The sequence below is a fragment of the Alligator sinensis genome, unplaced genomic scaffold (genome assembly GCF_000455745.1).
Source record: "Alligator sinensis unplaced genomic scaffold, ASM45574v1 scaffold1003_1, whole genome shotgun sequence".
Lineage (NCBI taxonomy): Eukaryota > Metazoa > Chordata > Crocodylia > Alligatoridae > Alligator > Alligator sinensis.
In genome coordinates this window covers 1053887-1073208 of record NW_005842557.1, presented here as the reverse complement: position 1 = coordinate 1073208, position 19322 = coordinate 1053887, and the positions used below count along the sequence as shown (strand labels likewise).

At 42.0% G+C, this 19322-nt stretch overlaps 1 long non-coding RNA gene across 1 annotated transcript in view; it reads left to right on the top strand.

Moving 5' to 3' along the window:
- The first annotated feature begins 2339 nt into the window (after positions 1 to 2339).
- LOC102385221 overlaps positions 2340 to 19322 on the top strand; it is a 66825-nt gene continuing 49842 nt past the window's right edge. The window contains exon 1 of the long non-coding RNA XR_001358692.2: positions 2340 to 2407. This is a non-coding gene — a long non-coding RNA (uncharacterized LOC102385221). The remainder of the gene's footprint in view (positions 2408 to 19322) is intronic.

Below are 19322 nucleotides of genomic sequence, written 5' to 3'. Positions count from 1 at the left end.
GGGCCGGGGGCTTTGGTTGGGGGGCAAGGGGCAGCAGGGCTGGAGGCTAGGGGCTGTGGGTGAGGGGCAAGGGGCAGCAGGACTGGGGGCCAAGGGCTTTGGTGGAGGGCAAGGGACAGCAGGGCTGGGGGCCAGGGGTTGTGGGTGGGGGGCAAGGGGCACAAGCAGGGCATCCTGCCATGTACCCCTTGCCCTCATTTTGTTTTTCTGCCATGCCGGCACTCCGGCACCTTCTGAGGTAGGCATTATGTTGTTTTTCGGCACTCCAGCCAAAAACATTGCCTACCCCTGTTCTAAGAAATCTGTTGTCTCCATTCTCCCTCGTTCTGTTAAACAGCCCACCTGACCTGGAATATCTGTTATCTGGGATCTGCCCAGCCTATCTGTTAGTTTTCAAGTGGAATTAAGGTGTTGGGTTTCACCTGATAAGCTTCAGAATGGCTTCAGTCTGGTCTGCTTATTACACATTTTTCTTTTTAGTAAATCCTACTGTAGACCAGCAGGGGGTACAGGACATGAAGTGTATCTTAAAAGAACAGCAGCTACCAATAAGGCATTGTGTCATTAATTGGATTATGCCATTCTGTTCTCATGGGTTTGACACACATCCATGTTACCAACTGATAGCTGTTGCAAAACACTACCATGTAAATGTGGATAAGCGGAAAAAGGTCATCTCTTTCCTATTCTGTATCAGCTGTGGTCTTAAAAAAACAAACCTCCCTCAACATGAAAGAGAGGCTGCTATGGACAAAATACATTTCTTCCCTCTCTACTTCTTACTTTAGAAATCTCTAACTGGAGGAATCTCAAATTACTCTTGAAAGCCTAACTTTGCAAGCCCCAAAAACTTTTAATTGAGCGAGTGGTTCATTAGTGACAGCAGTGTGTGTGTATGAAACGTAAGAAAGGAAGGAGGTTAGTTCATAGAATCATAGAAAATGAGGGTTGGAAGGGACTTCAGGAGATCATGTAGTGCAACCCCCTGCTCAAAGCAGGACCATCCCCAACTAGATCATCCCAACCAAAGCTTTGTCTAGCCAGGTTTTGAAAACCCCCAAGGATGGAGCTTCCACCACCTCTCTCGGTAACCTATTCCAGTGTTTTACTACCCTTCTAGTGAGAAAATTCTTCTGAACATCTAAATTAAACTTCCCTTGCTGCAACTTGAGACCGTTGCTCTGACCGTTCTGTCAGCTACCACCACTGATAATAGATTAGCTCCATCTTTTTTCAAACCCACCTTCAGATAACTGAAGACTGCTATTAAGTCTCTTCTCAGTCTCTTCTCTAGACTAAATAAACCCAGTTCCCTCAGTTTTTCCTCAGAAGTCATGTGCTCCAGCCCCCTCACCATTTTTGTCACCCTCTGCTGGACTCTCTCCAATTTGTCTACCTCCTTTTTTGTAGTGGTGGGCCCAAAACTGGGCACAGTACTCCAGATGTGGCCTTGCCAGTGCAGAATAGAGGGGAATGATCACTTCCTTTGACTGGCTGGCAACACTCCTACCAGTGCAGCCCAGTATGCTGTTAGCCTTTTTGGCAACTAGGGCACACTGCTGACAGCTTTTTGACCACTGTAACCCCCAGGTGTATTATGTGATGAAGATATATATTCTGTTTGCAGTATTTATTGTATTGTTTATCATTTATTCTGCACTATAAGTTTGTCCCAGACCTAAGGAAAATCTCTTTAATTGTAACTACACCGTGGAGGAATTCTGTAATGCAACTGATTGAAGACCAGAGCAGTGATTCTCAAACAAAGGTGCCATGACATGCTGAGGTGCCACAAGCTCCCTTTCAGGGTGAAATGGGGTGCTGTGCAATACTAGCACTAGTAGATATGTGAAAACCTACACGATTCACAAGATAAACCCACATGGGAATCCATAGTGTTAAAAACTTTCTGACCGATTGTGATCTCCCTGAGTTCTTTGCAACAGAAGAATTGCTTTATTATTTTTCTATAATGAGTCAAAAAAAAATTAAGGAAAGCTGAGGTGGGATTTTCTGAGGGGAGTGCCCTTTGCATCTCACAAGGGGTGTTTGAATTTTTAAAAGTTGAGAAGAACTCAATTTTTTTCATTTTTGTTTGTTTTCTGCAGCTTCCTCTTTCTGAATTTTAAAAATGAATTTTAAAATAATTGATACAGTACAGAAATTTAATTTTTGCATTTTAAGAGTAAACAGTGTTTCAAAGGTTGTAAAGGTACATTTTTCTGGGGGGGGTTTGAGGGGCTTTTGGGTTTTTTGGTCAGGAAATGATAAGTTGATCAAGCTTTGAATAAGTCAAACTTCTCAATTTAAGATTGCATTGCCTAATATACACTTTGTTGTCTATTACAGTTTATTGAGAGAACATTCAATTGATGGCACTGGCTGGGCTCCAACTAGAACATTAAAGGTACTATTTTGTTTTGTATATACCTTTTTCTAGTTTGGTATAGCTCTCTTTTATACAGTTAAGATTTTTAAAATATTATATCTGCCTCTGTGCTTGATGAAGATATCTATTTCAGTATTTATATTATATTAGTACTTAGCCCTGCTTCTTTTCTCCGCCTCCTAATTCTTGCTTTCAAAAATGTAGTCACCATTTGCATGGCTATAGAGCTGCACATAGTTTAAAACAAACAGTTGTTTTGGAAAAAACAAAGTATCTGCATAAAATATTTGCTTCACTGCATAAAACAATACCAGACCCAATTCTTTGACTGTTACTTGCATCATGATTTATTGGTTATCTACATATTGGTTAACATGCATAATCTTTTAGGCCCACTATCTAGTTTGTAACATAATTGAACTCTGTTTAATTGTATGATGATTGATTCCAGAAATAGTGACAGGGAAGTAACTTACCTGAATGTTTTTTCATAGAGTACCAAAATCAAGCATTAAACAAGCAGAGGAACAGGCAGTATTGCATAACAGTTTCATGTAAGAAAATAAAAATCATTTGCCCAGTAGGTGTTCTATTTGCATATAGCTACTACATTGTATAATAATATACCGTGTATATATGGTAGCTAAAAAAAGCTCTCTCCCCTAAAGGCTGCCTGAGCCATATACCAAATACTAAGCCTTTCATTGCTGCTTTTTGCATTGTGCTTCACTAAAAACATTTTTTTTACTGTGCTCTTTCACTTGTCGCATTGTTGTTGTATATAATGTTAAAATGTGTTGAAATGGAAAGAAATTCCAAGAATCATACTGGAATTCAATAGTTCTGAACAATTGTAATAGATTTTAGTGAGACCTGCTGTATATTTAAAAATTGATTAAATGAGACCAGGAAAAATTCCAATGATTGAAATACCTTTTCCCCTCCAGTTATTTCTAGCCCATGGAGCAATCTTTTGCAAACACAGTATACAAAATACGAGCATCTTTATACTACCTTATTTGAAAGCTTACAATGTAAATGCAGAAAGACTCTTTGACCTTGACAAAGATTTTTGTATGCTTTGGGGAAATTGCCTAATATTACTACCCATGTTTTTTTTGTAAAAGGAGTGTTTTTGTCTGTTATGCCTCTCAAAAAAATGTTATGTAGCTGTATTCATCACCATTGGCAAAAGCACTTAAAATTTTTGATAGTTATATTCCAGCTCAAGCTTATTTGTTAAATGCATAGAAGTGTGCATGTGTGTGTGTTTTATTCATACACTCAGATCATATACACACACGCATTATTCATATAGAAATATGTATATATTTAAGTGTATATTTAATAAGTACTCTGTGTTGTGCGTATATAAAGCAAATTGGTGTATAGATATGAGGTCATTACAAAAAATGTAGAGCCATGTACTATAATATTCTTATACTGCCCACTAGTCTCTCTCTCTCTCTCTCTCTCTCTTTCCAGTCTCATGCTAGTGTTCCAACTAGCTGCTATTTTGTAAAAATGTAGCCTGTTATGTAGTCTCTTTTTATCTGTCTCATAACCCTTGCTTTAAAAAGCTCTTCTTTTTTTCTCCTCTTTCCAAATGTGGAATCCTCTTCCCAAATTGTTATAGATTTGTTGAGCAAGATGGATGATACTCAATCCTTTTACTAATGGTATATTTAGAGTCCAATATCTCATGCTTCGGTTGGTACAACTGTTTGTAGGAGGGCATCCCATTGCTGGGGGGAATGAACACACCAATCTACCTAGTACAGTGTTTTAGTATGTTCTGAAATGGTTTAAAAATATTTTCTAAAAATGTATGGCATTATCAAATAAGACGTATACATAACAATTTTATTGACTTCTGCTGGTAATGCACCTATCTTGAACTCGAGCTATAAAAATTTAAAAAATGGACCATACTAATGTGTAATTTTGTTTACAAACATCTGAAAATAGCTTTACATGAACACCAAAATGACAGCCTCTTGTAGATGGGGGAGAGCAGTAGATATGATTATACTTTGATCTTTCCTAGGCTTTTGATGTTATCTCTCATAACGTTCTTATTAGTGAGCTAAGCAAATAAGTCTAAATGAAAATACTCCTGAGATGCATACCTAACTGCTTGCATTATTGTACACAATGAGTAGGTACCAGTGACTTGATGTATAATTGGGGGAGGTATCAAGTGGGTTTCTTGGTTCGGTTCTGGGTCTGGTATTTAATATCTTAATGTTTTGGAGGATGAGATGAAGTGCATACTTAAATTTACAGATGACACTAAGATGGGTGGAGTTGCAGACATTGGAGGGTAGGATTAGGTTGGAGAATGGCCTGGATAAACTGGAGAAATGGTCTGAAATTAACTGGATGAAGTTCAGTGAGGATAAGTATAAAGTCCTGAACTTAGGATAGAACAATTCTATACACCAATACAGGCTGGGGAATGACTGCAGTGCTGCTGAAAAGGACCCCAGGGGGTTAAAGTGGACCATAAACTGAACGTGAGCCAATATGCTTCTCTTGATATTCATCCCTTTCAAGTTGAGGGAAGTGATTCTTCCTGTCTGTACACCACAGATAAGTATTGAGACCACCTTGAGTACTGTGTCCTGTTTTGACTGCCACACTTCAAAGAAGACATGGGCCAATTCGAAAGAACCTGTTGAAGAGCAGCAAAAATTATTAGAGGTCTAGGTAACATGATTTATACAGAAAGGCCAAAAGAACCGGGATTTTGTAGTCTGGATAAGAGAGGGTGATGCTGGTACTTGATAACTAGGGATCCGGGCTTTCCGTTTCCCACAGAAAAGCGGAGAAAACCACGGATTCCTGGTTTTTATTAGAGAAAACGCAGATTTCCCTTTTTAGCAGAGAAATTCGCAGATTCTCCGCTTATGCAAAAAGCTCTTGCAGGCTGGCACAGCACCAGCCTGCAAGAGCTGATTGCAGAAAGGGCGGGAAACCCCCAGCCGTACCCGGAAGGGGAGGGGAAGGGTGGGACCTGAGCCTCTGAGTCAGCCAAGGCTGGGGTCAGGCTCAGACTCACCGCTGCTGGAGCCTAGAGGTAGGTGTGGCTTGGGGGCTGTGGGGCAGGGCTGGGAATGGAGGCTGAGAGCAGGGGGTGCTACCAGTGCCAGGCAGCATACCACAGCCAGAAGCAGGGCTAGGGGGTGTGAGGGCAGGGGTGTCCGTCTGTGGGAGGCTTTGCGGGCAAGCGATGCAGGGTGCAGTGTGGTGGTGCCTGCCATGTGTGTGCCCCGCACATGCTGCCCGGCTGGCTTCCCAGGGGATGGTGGAGGGGGAGGCTGGCATGCAGTTGGCTGCACAGCTCTGGGGCCAGCTCTGCAGCGGTGGTGAGGGATGGTGGCTGGGGGGGCCTGCATGCGGTGGCCGCTGCTGCCTACCTGTAGGGCCGTGCCAGCGGTGGTGATCGCTGCCTACAAAACCCACCTACGCCACCACGGAACTGTGCCCAGAGCTGTATAGTTGGCCGCAGGGCAGTAGCGGCAGTGTGGCAGCTGGACGGCATGCAGCCATCCCCACCCCGTGCCATGGGGCGGCCACGGTCACCACCACAAGTGTCACTGCCGCCCTGCGGCCAGTTGCACAGCTCTGGGCACAGCTCCGTCGCGGCGTAGGTTCTGTATGCAGCGGCTGTGTCTGCTTGCACGGCCCTAGAGGTAAGCGACAGCAGCCGCTGCGTACAGAACCTCCCCAAACCACTGTGGAGCCGAGCCTGGAGCTGTGTGGCCAGCTGCAGAGCGGCACTGTGGTGGCGGCCATGGCCACTTCATGGCTCAGGGTGGTGGTGGGGATAGCTGCATGCCATCTGGCTGCCACCACACTGTTGCTGCTGCCCTGCAGCTGGCCTCACAGCTCTGGGCACTGCTCTGCAGCGGCACAGGGAGGTTCTGTAGGCAGTGGCCATCACCACTGGCATGGCCCTACAGGTAAGCGGCAGTGGCCGCCACATGCAAGCCCCTCCTGGCCCCCCAGCCACCATCCCTCACCACGGCTGCAGAGCTGGCCATGGAGCTGTGCAGCCGTCCGCATGCAAGCCTCCCCCTCCCCTGGGAAGCCGGCCGGGCGGCATGTGTGCAGCCCGCACATGGCGGGCACCACCACACTGCACCCCGCATTGCTTGCCCACAAAGCCTCCCACAGAGGGGCACCCCTGTCCTCATCCCTTGGCCCTGCTCCCGGCTGTGGTGTGCCGCCTGGGGCCGGCAACACCCCCTGCTCCCTCAGCCCCCAGCCATTTTCTCCACAGCCCCCGAGCCCTACTTGCCTCTAGGATCCAGGGGCGAAGGGCATGGCTCCATGGTGGCAGCGCTTGCCTGCGTAGCCCCCCCAGTCAGCACGGGAGCCGCCACTACCCCACAGCACTGTGGAGCTGTGCAGCTAGTCACGAGGCATAAGCAGTGGTGAAGTGGCAGCCTCTGCATGTAAGCCCCCCTTTGCACCCCCCGGCTGGACGGCACATATGTGGCCCACACAGTGGTTGCTACCGCACTGCTGCTGCCACACCCTGTGTCACTTGCCCACAAAGCTGTGTGGTTGGCCATGGGATGGTGGTGGCAGTGGCAGAGTTGCGGTGGCAGCCTCCTTTTTGATCTGCCCCACCCCTTCCCCCCACACACACTTATCTGCTGGGATGGGTGTCAGTATCTGTGTGTGCCTCTGTGTGTGCATGTCTGTGGGTCAGGGGGCTATTGTGAGGGGCATCAAGAGGGCTGTTGAGATTGTTGTGGGGGAGTGCGGCTCACACAGATTTGGGGTTTTTAATTGGAGAATTTGCAGTTTTTAATCGGAGAAAACCAGGATCCCTATTGATAAGTGTTTAAAATGCCTGAAGTGTAGTTATAAAGAAGATGGATATTAGACTATTCTCTCAGACTGCATAGAACAACTCTTAAATTGCAAAAAGGGAAATTTAAATTGGATTTTAGAACTTTCTCAATATGAGGGTGGTTAAGAATTGCAACCGAATACCTGGAGAAGTAATGGAATTTACATGCTTGGACGTTTTTAAGAGCAGGTTAGACGCATGATGGTTCTTACATGATTTAAACAGAGATGATCCTGTCTTGAGCAGGGAGTTGGACCAGATGACCTTTTGAGATCCCTTCCAGCCTTACTTATGATTCTATAAACAGACAAACTATAGTAAAACACTAGTATTTAATCTTTTATAGGACTGTTTTATTTAGAACAAAAGTAAAAGCATTGCCTTGTCCTCTGCATCCTTGTGGTGGCAGCAGAGATCTTGGTTGTAGAGATGAAACAAAAATGTCTTAAAAATAAGGTAACTATGAAGTATTAAACATTTGCTTTAGAATTAATTAGATAGCTACTAGCAGAGGAATTTAAATTATGCTTTAAAAATTTCTGGAAATCACTGTTTGCGTCAAATACCTTAAAGTTTTCCTTTGATCAAATATGTTCTGACAGCATGTGGTATCTCCTGTCAAACTCCCATACAGCATTGAATTTTACTTTCTATCATATATCCTGGTTGTAGCCGTATTGGTCTAGAGGCAAAAAGAATCGAAACTCATGGTAGAAGTGATACCTTGTATTAGACCAACTAGATTAAAGTTTGGTTGGTTTTTTTGCAAAAAATCTTGCTCGTTTAATAAAAGATATCACCTCAACCACTAGTCCTGATTCCTTTTACGTTCTGTCATTATACTTTGTTCATTTTAGTCAATGTTTTGGACTCTTGTTTATTTTGATCAGGGCTTTTCATTTTATGACTGTACTCAGGATTAACCATTCTCTCCACTTTGTACTTCCCCAACCCTTCTGAAACCCATAACTTAACAAAAGTTTGTCCTCAAAGATAGCACACTGTTAAGCAGTCTTGAAAACTTCTCTAAATCTTATAGTTGGACCTCAGATATTGAGAACTTGCATGAAAATAATGAGATACTAAAGCGTCCATTTTGCACTATAGTTATCTTGAAACATATTGAATACATAAACCTTCAGACTACTCGGATACCTCAGAATATATTGACTGAACACATACAGTTGGGTTTTGATGTGCTTGTAAAATAGTTATTTGTTTGTTAAATTGCCTTAATTTATAATCTTTGTATCTAGAAGATTCCTGAACACACTTTCTCAAGGTAGGGCGCCTTTCAGTTGTTGTTCCAAATCCTTTATTACCATTGGCAAGTAAAGCTTCTGATCGTACTTTTCTGCAGTGTGTTCTACCATAAATGTTTGGAAGTTTCTCATGCACCCTGGCCAATGTTTAGAACATGAAATGTCATAGTTTCTTTATTCTGTAGCTTGTCTGTGAAGGCAGATCCTGTATTCAGTGTAGACATTCTTAAAGTGTTAAGATGATGATTAAACGTTACATGGCACCTAATTCGCCTTGTTACATAGCACCTAATTCACCTTTCATTATTTCGTATATTTTGACGTTTCCCTTTATTTCTTTTCTCTAACAGTGCTAGACTTTGGCACATGTTGAAATTTTCTGTGCTTCTTATTACATCTGCTAGTTGTTTAGGGGATTGAGGTAGTTGTAACTAATCATTGTGTTCAAGATGAGTGGCATATACTAGTGATAGAATAAAATTAAAAATCAAATTATTAGTTTTCTTTTTTCTTCCCACTGAAGATAAAGCTTAATATTTTGTTTCCTTTTTTGAAGACTGCTGTGCATTAAACAGCTCTTTCTATTGAACTGTCCATGACACTGGTTCTCAACCTATTTGCCATCGTGGGCCACACTTGCAACTCACAATGTGTTGTGGGCTGCACCCACACAACTTCCTGTTTATCCATTTAACAGGATGTCACATGGACTGAATGAATAGTAGGGCTGCATTTCAGTCCCTGATTCGATTCGGCCTGATTCAGTGGCCAAATCTCCAGATTGAATCAGGAAACCCTTTAATTTCTCTGAATCAAATCTGAACCCTTAAATGTTTTCTCTACGTACCTCAAGGTACCAGGCAGCCCGTGAATGGTGCAATGGTGGGGTGGATGGAGCACCCCACAGGAGCACGGGGGGGCTTCCCAGCACGCTCAGCAGCAGACCTGGAAGTGGACCAGAAGCACTTCTGGGTCCGCTGGGGAGTGTACTGAGGAGCCCCTCCCCCTGTGCCTCTCTCGGCTCAGCGACTAGTGCCTCCTGGGCTGGAGGGGTACCCGGGGTCCTCCTGCAGCCAATTGCTGAGCCAAGGTGGGGTGCACTGGTGTCTCCCCCCACGCGCTTGGCAGCGGACACAGAAGTGCACCAGAAGTACTTCTGCTCCACTTCTGTTTGCCACCAAGCGTTTGGGGGGGGCCTCCATGCTCCTGTGGGATGCTCCATCTGCCCCAGCATCGCAGCATTTACAAGCCGTGCCTGGTACCTTGAGATATGTAGAAAAAACATTTAAAACTGTCTGTGGCTGAATCGCTGATTCTCTGAATCAGCATCGAATCTTCTGATTTGGGCTGAATCCGAATCAAATACAGCCAGTTTCGCACATCCCTAATGAATAGTAAAGCAGCACAGGTTTAAGGAGTTTCAAAGGCTCCAGTTAACGTAACACAAGGGAGAAATTGATTTTTGTTTATCATTTAAACTAGTATGCAAAAGAATATTCAAGGTAGATGGCAATTAAGTCTTTGGGATTAAAAAAACCAAAACCAAACCCCAAATCAATAAAGCTCTATGTATTTTTCATTGGGCATTACTGACAACAAAACCTAAATGAAGAAAAACATCAAACAACACTTATTGAATTTACTATTAAAATTATTGGTGCCATTTCGTATTCTAATGGTGATTTAAGGAATGGATTTTTTTTTCCTGTTACAGAAAAGTCAGTCCATGTATTTGGAACAGTTGTTGGAATGAGGAGAATTTTTTTAGCTAAATTAGGGGAAAAGATTTTTGCTGCAGAGCAGTGGATGCTTCACATATAATAAAGGTCTTGCTACAAAGGAGGGGAAATTAGAGATGCAGTCTACATAATAATGCTACTGGGCAGGGAGATTGATTAGCTTAGTGCTTGATCAGGTCTTTTCCATCTCTGATTCTTAATGACTCCATTGCAAAAAAAACCCAGAAGAATATTATTAGTTCAGTACTCAAGTTAGGGAAATGGCAAAATTTAATGTTGCGATAGTGTTGGCATGATCTTTGTCTGTTTAACCTTAATTTTGGTCCCTCGTGTGCATGTATTATGGGATCCTGCAATTCTAGAATTTCATACTACTTTGTCTCAAGATCCTTGCCTTGCCCAGAGCAGCGGGCTCTAGGGAGGGTCCTTGAGACGATACATCCATGTAGGTGATACTCAATTCATGAGTTTCATTGTTTTTTGTTGTTGGTTTTTTTCCCCACCCCTCTCATTGTTCAGTATCTGACCCAGGCTTTATTTCTTGCAAACTAGTCAAGCCCAGCCCAGCTCTAAAGGTATAAGGGAATTATTAATACCCGTGTGGACTTAGATCATCAGTATAGTAGCTGATTGCTTTTATGTATCTCAGAAAAACCCAGTGAGATATTAGTATCTGTACAACGGGGAGCAGATGCACAGATACATTAAGGTCAAAAGTACCACAATGTTGGATGCCCTGTTTGTCATACTTACTCTGAAAAATCAGGTCCTATGTAACTTTTTAAATGCACTTCATATGGTCAAAGCACAGTTCCCATTGACTTCAGATGCAGTTGTGAGTATTCAGTTCAGAAAATGGGAAGTGCATGATTATCGATTATCTCTGGAATTTGATTTAAAATTAGTTTCTGTAAGCCAAGAAAGTATGTGACCAGAGGCAGGATTAGAATCCAGTTTTCCAGGATAGCATTCTGTTGTCTTACTCCTAAAGAACTCCTTTCTCCTCTTGAAAAAACCCTTTCTTCCTTCACTACATACCTTCCAGCTTCTGCAGTAAATAAAGCAGGGGGTCCTACAGCTTCTTGTGTTACTTAACTAGATTCTTCCAGTTTGTGTGGCAAAGGTCAGAGAAGGTAAACATGTAAAGACTGTAATAAATGCAGGCACACAAGGGAATCGGATGTGGGTCATAGTTATATCCTGACTTTTTTTAGTGCTTGACTTTGCAGTCTTCATAATGAGCTTTTAAAGAAGGGCTTGTGTGTGCATGTGAGACTTCCTATGTTTTTAAAAGAAAAAGGAAATAAAATGTGCATTTTATTACCTGGCAATAATAATGACACCTTCCAAGTTCATCAATAGCAATCTTTAGGTATACCATATATACCTCTGCCTCTTAACTTAGTGGAGTAACTCATAGCAATAGAAGATTGCCTTTCTTATATGTGGACCAGCACTAAAAGGGGATAAAATACTCTGCCAGTGAGCTTTTCAGCTTTAGGCTGTGAGTGTAGAGGAATGGTGACATTCAGGAATTTTCAGTTTCGTTTCATGCTTAAGAGGAATATATTCTTGTGGGTCTACACCGGAGGTTCTTCACCACTCAAAACACCCCTACCCCTCATTAGACGCAAGACACCTCCAGTCAGTAGTAAGCCTTGAGAGCTATCAGTCAAAAATTGTAGTCTTACTGCTGAATCATATCCCATGTGTATGGATGGTATATGCACTAATAAAAGCTGCTGTTAAGGCCTCTGGCACATATTCATTTAATGGCACAGTGTGCATGGCACACAGTTTTGGGACTGGGGATAGAGTCCAGTCATGCTATTGTTACTTGCTGGTGCATGGCTTCCCCCACCACTTGCCAGGTAGGGGACAGTTCACTGTAGGAACAGCAATAGGGGAAGAGCGCTGCCAGCTCAGCCCAGCACAGGGACTGGCTGTGGATGCCAGCTCAGCCTGACACAGCGATCTGCAGCCCACCCCTCTGCCTTGCCCCTGTTCCTGGACTAGAATGCCCCTCCCCCCCCAGGTGCTTCAGCTTCAGGGGCATGGCTGCCCTCCCCTCCCCATGGACTGGAGCCCCACAGCTGCATGGGAGGAGGTGCTGACTGAGGGGTGGGGAGGAAAGGAATCCCCCCTTCCTGGAGTTGCTGCAGTACAGGTTCTCGGGGCTTGGGATAAGGCAGGGATACTTTGTGCCCCACCACCTGTCTGGGAATGCAGGGTGTGCTGCTGGCACTGCCTCTCCCCAGCAGCTTGCAAGCCCTGCTTTTAACCCCCCTCTGCAGTCCTGCCTGGGGTTGGAACCCCATGCCCCCACCCCAGGTGAAGTCCAGGGACTCCCAGGTTGCCAAGTGGGGGTGAGCCCTTTTCCCTCCATTGCTTGACAGCCAGTGAGGAATAGTGAAGCTGCACTTGAGTGCCTTCAGTAATGTCTGTTACACTGGGAGGTGTGCGAGAGCACCGCGTATCATCTGGCCTCTGCCAGTGCAGGCATCTGCCTGCCTTCTCCAGCCAAAGAGCGACCGTGAGTTCCATTTGCCAATGGTCCAGTCTACCCAACTTAAAGAAACCTGCATAGATTGGATTGATTCTGCCTTGGGCTTTTTGACTGTTTGTACTGAACCTGGAAGAACAAGTCTGGAGGGGAAATTGGTGGGCTGAACTTCATGTTGTTGGCTTTGATTGACAGCTCTGACTGCCTCAGGCATCAAAGCTGAACAAATCCCTATATATAAATAACTTGCAAGATGTTATTCAGAGTGAAGTAGCTGACAAAGGATGGGTGGGGGGATCACTGTTTCTTCCTTAGCAAATACCTTTTTTTCATCTAGCTCTTGTCTAAGCCTAGAGACAAATGATTGCAGTAGTATAACTGGGGTGGGTAAGGGAATGGGGATGTAGGGGCAACCACTTCTGGTGCCAACTTGCAGCAAGAGCACACTGCTGGGCCATATGTAGCTTATGGTCCACTGGAAACCCCAGGTCCTTTTCTGCATTACTGCAGCCAGTCATTCCCCAGTCTGGATTTGTGCGTGCAATTATACTGTCCCAAATGCAGAACTTTGCACTTGTCCATGTCTCTCTTTATTTGATTGATTGTGGACCATTTCTCCAGTCCATCCAGGTCATTCTGGATCCTAGTCCCACCCTCCATAGTGTGTCTGCAACTCCAGGGCGAACGCATGCAGCACATAAGCTGCACCTGGTACTGCGGGCACTGCACAAGGGGGTCCACAGGGCTGACTGAGCTTGATGCCCCCGTTCCAAGCTATTTGTCTCCTTCCCTAACTTTGTTGCCTCTGCACTCATTTGGTAGCTGCCCCTATTTGTGAAGACCAAAGCAAATAAGGCGTTAAAACCTTCAGCCTACCCTGCGTCATTGATAATTAGATTGCCTTGCACATTGATCTGTAACAGCTTGAGATATGATACCAAAGTAGATGAACGTTGTGTGCTTGCTGGCATAGCATTTTATATATTCAAATGTACACAAAAATAGAATGGCTTCTCAGAAATATTTCGGTGCAGGGCAAATTGAAAGGCACTTGAATGGCTACATAATGGAGTGCAAACCACTCACGACGAACAGGATTTCTGTGCATGTTATTTTTAACAGGATGTGTGAAAGCCATTTCTCTCTTACTCTTTTTTCATAAGCAAGAAATTAGGATTTTTAAGGACTTAACCTGCACTTAAATCTGCTGTGAGTAATGCTTGCTAATTGAGAACTTGCTTTTTGCCATGATTGTGAGTCTCAAAAAATGCCAGAATACCAGCTTAACTTCCCTTTCAAGGGAAGGGGATAGTACCTAAAAATTTAAGAAAACAACAGAACAGATATAAGCATTATATAGAATCCTGAACTTAAATTGTGCTTTGCCTTGGAGGGTCTCAAGTACTACTTTCCAAAACATGAGCAAGTTTTTTGAAGCTTTTTAGTTAGAGAAAACAAGCCCAAAACAATTGCTTTCATTTAAATATTGTATTAATTTAAATATCTTATTCTTAAATTTTGTTAGTGTTTTGCCAGTCAGTATGCATGATTCATGCAGGTAGCTAACTTCATTACTAAGTACATGAACAGTAATCAGACTAGCTCTGGTCGCTCTTCCCAACAATACTAATTTAGAATATGAAATTACAGATTGAAATATATTATACAAGTGCCTACAATGGACAAACAAATTACAATTATACAATCATTTTGGTGCTGTATTGCTTTGCTGTGAACCCCAAATCATCAGTTTCACTATTGTGGAGTACAGTGGTACACAAAAAACAAAACTGTCAAATTGCCCTACATTTATTTGTATTAAAAATGTAGTTCAGGTCCTAATTGACAGTATTAACGTTTCAGGTTTATTGGTTGAACTGGGTTTTTTTTAAGTCTACTTTAAATCACATGCATTATGCTTCATTATTACTCTCTGGAATCAGTTTATCAAATTTTCCATGGCTAGTAAATGGGATATAATTTAATAGATCATAAAATGTAAATAAAAATTCAGCCAATATAGCTTTCAGAGTACCAATATGAAATTTGGTTCAAGACAACGGAAAGTACTCTGCGATATACCAGTACTGTACTTTCAAATAAAGGCTCATACTAACCTCTTGTTAAACTAGTTGTGCAGCATAACAGTTTATTTTGCATTAAATATGAACCTATTAAATGTAATTCAAAACTTTCACTGAATTAAGCTGTAGATTGTCTATTATGAATAAAAGAATATTAAGATTAAAGTCATTGTTTGGTAGATAAATGGAATTATTTACAGCCATGGGAAAGACAAATTCAGTGGCACAGACTAGGTAGGAAAGATCTGCTTTTTAAATTGAAATGAAACTGAACAGAATTATGTAGTTGTTTTTTTATAATATTTTCATTATTAATTTCCATCTTGAAGTCATTATTCTTAATACAGTAAAGTCTTTGTTATCCAGCATTTAAGTAATCGGAAATTGTATTAACTGGAATTGCCACAAGGGGTGGTGGGGAGGGGCAAGGTAAAGCTTGTACATGGTGGCCACTGCTGCCAGATGACCAGAATTTTTACATAACTGACGATCCCCTTACCCCGGGGATACTGGATGACAAAGATTTTACTGTAATTCTGTTTGACTGAAAGAGCTCAGCTCTATTATTGGTGGCAAAAGTGCTTATCCACACAGAAAAGATGCCCTAGTGGAATAACTTCCTAAAAGCTCAGCATGAAGAGCACAAGGGTTTGGACATTGTTCAGTCAGTTAAGGGTGGACTTCAATTCAAACTGCAGGAGGAAAGGACCTGCCTTACATTTTTTCCTTGGCTGCAGACAGTTTCCAAAGAGATGTCCCAGGAAAAACCTGAGAACTATTTCCTAAATTGGAGAGAACCACCCCAAGGACCAGTTGGAGGCCTCTGTATAGAATAGAAAATCAAGAGAAGCAAGCTGTGTGTTTTTAGGTCTCTGTCCCATTTTTCAGGGCTTCCTCAAGCTACATTTGAAATGCCGGTCTGTCTTCAGTGTTTTAAGGGAGCTCTATAGCCCTCCATACAAGCATTTGACCCTCACAGGGGAAGCAGAACCGAAGTGTTGTGTACCTATTTTAGTACGGGTTTTCTGTCTTTTTTAAAACGGGGGAGAAGGATCTCAAAATGTTTAATACATCAACCAGTCACTGTTGATAATCTGAAGGTGAGATTGAGAGCCTTAAATTAAATCCGTGATGATCCCTGTTCACTACAGATGTATAAGTTTCTCTGCAACATTTGATAGAATTTTAAAAATTCAGCTTTATGTAGACCTTTAAGCTATGTGTCGTCCTGTGTGAGGATACCCTTGGGCTCCTTTGTCCTGTGGAAATTTGTTAGAGCAATTCATATCTTTCAGGCAAAGAATGGCAGAGCCCATGTCACCATATGTACCTTGTGAAAGTCCCATCAGATGAGGACTGTTTGGGCGTGGGGTTTGTCTACTGTAGTTAGAAAATATATTTTCATTCTGCCTGGTACTTTACCTTTATTCTGAAGATCACAGGTAACTTTCTTTAACAGCTTTTGGCAATGCCAAATCCTGTACAATGCAAACATCTGTGGTTCCCAAGGGCACTTTCTTAAAAGATGTGTTTTGTGAGAATGGTAAAGTACACTAATAGCTTTAATGAGGCCATTACTGTTTTTCAAAAGTTTTTGGTGTTTTCTAAGGAATGGCTAAATTAAAGCTATTAGTGTGCTTTACCATTCTCATGAAACATACCTTTTAAGAAAGTGCCCTGGATCTATAGGTAGAAAGTTTTAAAAGGTTTTGAGGTCTCAACCATGATGCACTACTGTGTGAATTTGTACAGGTAGCATATTTTTGGAACTATCCAGTTACTGTCAGCAACCAAATTTCAGTTGTAGTTTGGTTATATTGCAATAACTTAAAAAAAATTTTTTTAAGTTTTAATACTCCGGGGAGATCAAGGTTATCAACAACTACAGAATTGTTCTGAAATATGTCCTGACACTTGCTTTAGAATATTTTGCTTGAGTACTTTCGCTAATTTTTTTAATACCTTTCATAGGGTGGGAACAATGAAATAATTTCTAATATTTTGTTGTTATTGTTTGGTGTGTGTATACGGTATCTACATGAACTCCTGTGGCTGACCCATGGAGTTGAACTTTTGTAAAAGCTTTGGATATTTTTACTGGAAATGAAAAGATGTTCATCTCTCACAGGGTAGGAAGAGAATGTTGCATAATATCAAAGGGAACATCTTACAATATTATAGGTAGAGCCTATTACCTCTTAGTTAAGATTGTCCAACACTTCCCACATAAATTCTTGTCTTCAGTGGCTTAACTTTTTTTTTCAAACTTTAACCATTTGGGCTGAAATTTTCCATAATGGATGACTGCCTTGCACTCAGATTTTTTTGGAAATATCAGCTAAAATTAAGGTGTTTCCAAGGGCAGTGGTTGGGAAACATGATTTGCACTTAAATCATAAGTGCTTTTTGTTGTTGTTGGAGACAGCTGATTTTTCCATGCTTTGATGGCTTGAAATTTGGTGGGGGTGAAGATTTACCTGATGCTAGAGATGTTCCTTTTGCTGTCCATGATATCTTGGTCAAATATGGAAAAATTATAAGCCCCTGCTTATCTTGGTGTGTCTGTACTTATTTGAAACTTGTTTAGGTTGTGAAATCAAACCTTCCTGATGCTTGCTTACAATGAAGGGGGAGATGATTTAAAAAAAAAAAAAGAAAAAGGGAGACCCATTTTATTTTCAGTTTGTTAGGGGAAGGTTCAAGTACATTATCAAATAGTAAAGAAAATTATGTTAGTGTTTTATTTCAAAATGTAGTTGGTTGCTTAAGGAAATACCAAATAATAAATACAGATAGACTTAAATTACCATATAACTAATCCTGGGAATCTGTTTACTACAGAGTACTTTTGGTTTCCTAATCCACAAACATTGGTTTAGGTGGATTAGGTGGCCTGTGTTCTGACGGGGGATGGTCCTCAGGAGCACATAACTCCAGCCCCCCAGAATGTGCACTTGTTCCCAGTAGCCTTGTAGGCACAATTCAAGGTGCTGGTTTTAACCTAGAAAACCCTAAATGGTCTGGGACCTACATACCTAAAGGACCACCTTCTATCTGGTGGCCCATCTCAATCCTTAAAGTCAGCTGAGAGCAGCTCCTGCAAGTACCATCAGCACACCAAGTCTGCCTGGTGAAAATGCATGAGAGGTCATTCTCTGCATTTGCTCCTCAGCTCTGGCTCTCCGTTCCTCTTGAAGTCCAGACTTAGCCTCTAGTGGACAGCTTTCAGAAGCACTGGAAGACCTTTTCGTTAGGACACAAATTTAGCAACCAACACTAAGCGAAGATGTTGTTTAGTGGGTATCTGCTTTGTTTTTGTTGTGTTCTGTTATTTTGTTTTATTTATTCTAGTTGCCCTTTTAAGTTATGCTTCTTTTGCTGTAAACCACCCTGAGCCTTTTTTGGGAAGGGTGACATAAAAATTGTATATTTAAATACATAATGAATTAATTGAAAAACAAGAGAATGTGCCTGTTATTGCCTCATCTGTGATAAGAAGTAACACAAGGTAACTTTAAAAGAAACTAAAATAGCATATTTTTAATCTAATTACACTTCTTAGTTTAACTCTATAACTTTCTCTACAATGGCACAGAGAAAGCACCCCTTGCTTCTGGACCCCCACGTCCACAGATCAGATCCAAAAGCTCCTTGGGTTGCACCCAGCCTGTAGGTTGCTGATCCCTGATTTAAAAATTGCACAGAAGTTGCTGTGGAGTCCTGAGTGAGATATGGATGCCTTAGTCATGTGGTGGAGACACAAAAGTGGAAGCTTGACTGATAAAGGTGATAAATATTGGGGCAACTGAAGCTGAGAGGTCAGGGTGAAACAGAGCCAGAAAGACTTTTAGAGCACTAGATGATCCAGGACTTTGAGAAGGAGCCGAGTTGCCATTGGTTGTGGGAAAGACCTAAAATGAAAGGCCTAAAATGAAAGACCCTTTGCAAGGCAGTCAAACTACTCTATGGAAAAATCAAGGGGCAGCTGCCATCACATGGCTGCAAGGTCAGCCTGTTCATTAGTTCAACTTTTCACAGTTAATTGGCTTTAAAATGTACTTGAATTTCTCTAACATGAGGAGGAGGTATTCTTATACTTGATGTAGTCTTTATTTAAAAATAAAAGTAGCTGTATAATTTTAATATGTAAATGAGATTTTTTTTTTATTCCAGTTAATTGAAATTTTTTACCTTGTTTTGTGTAAATGTTTTAGTTAGGATAAGGGTTTAGGTTGTAGCCATGTTGGTCTAAGGATATAGGCAGACAAGGTTCCTTGGGTGAATTTGATATCTTTTATTAGACCAACCCAAATGGTTGGAGAATAGTTATTAAGCAAGCTTTCGGGTTCAAAAACCCTTTGTCAGGCTAAGGAAGCTTCAGCAGTTGGTGTGTGAAACCACGTAGGAGAGACCAAACAACAGCTGTGCACCAGAATGAACGCACACCGGAAATCCATCAAAGACAGAAACACCCAATTACC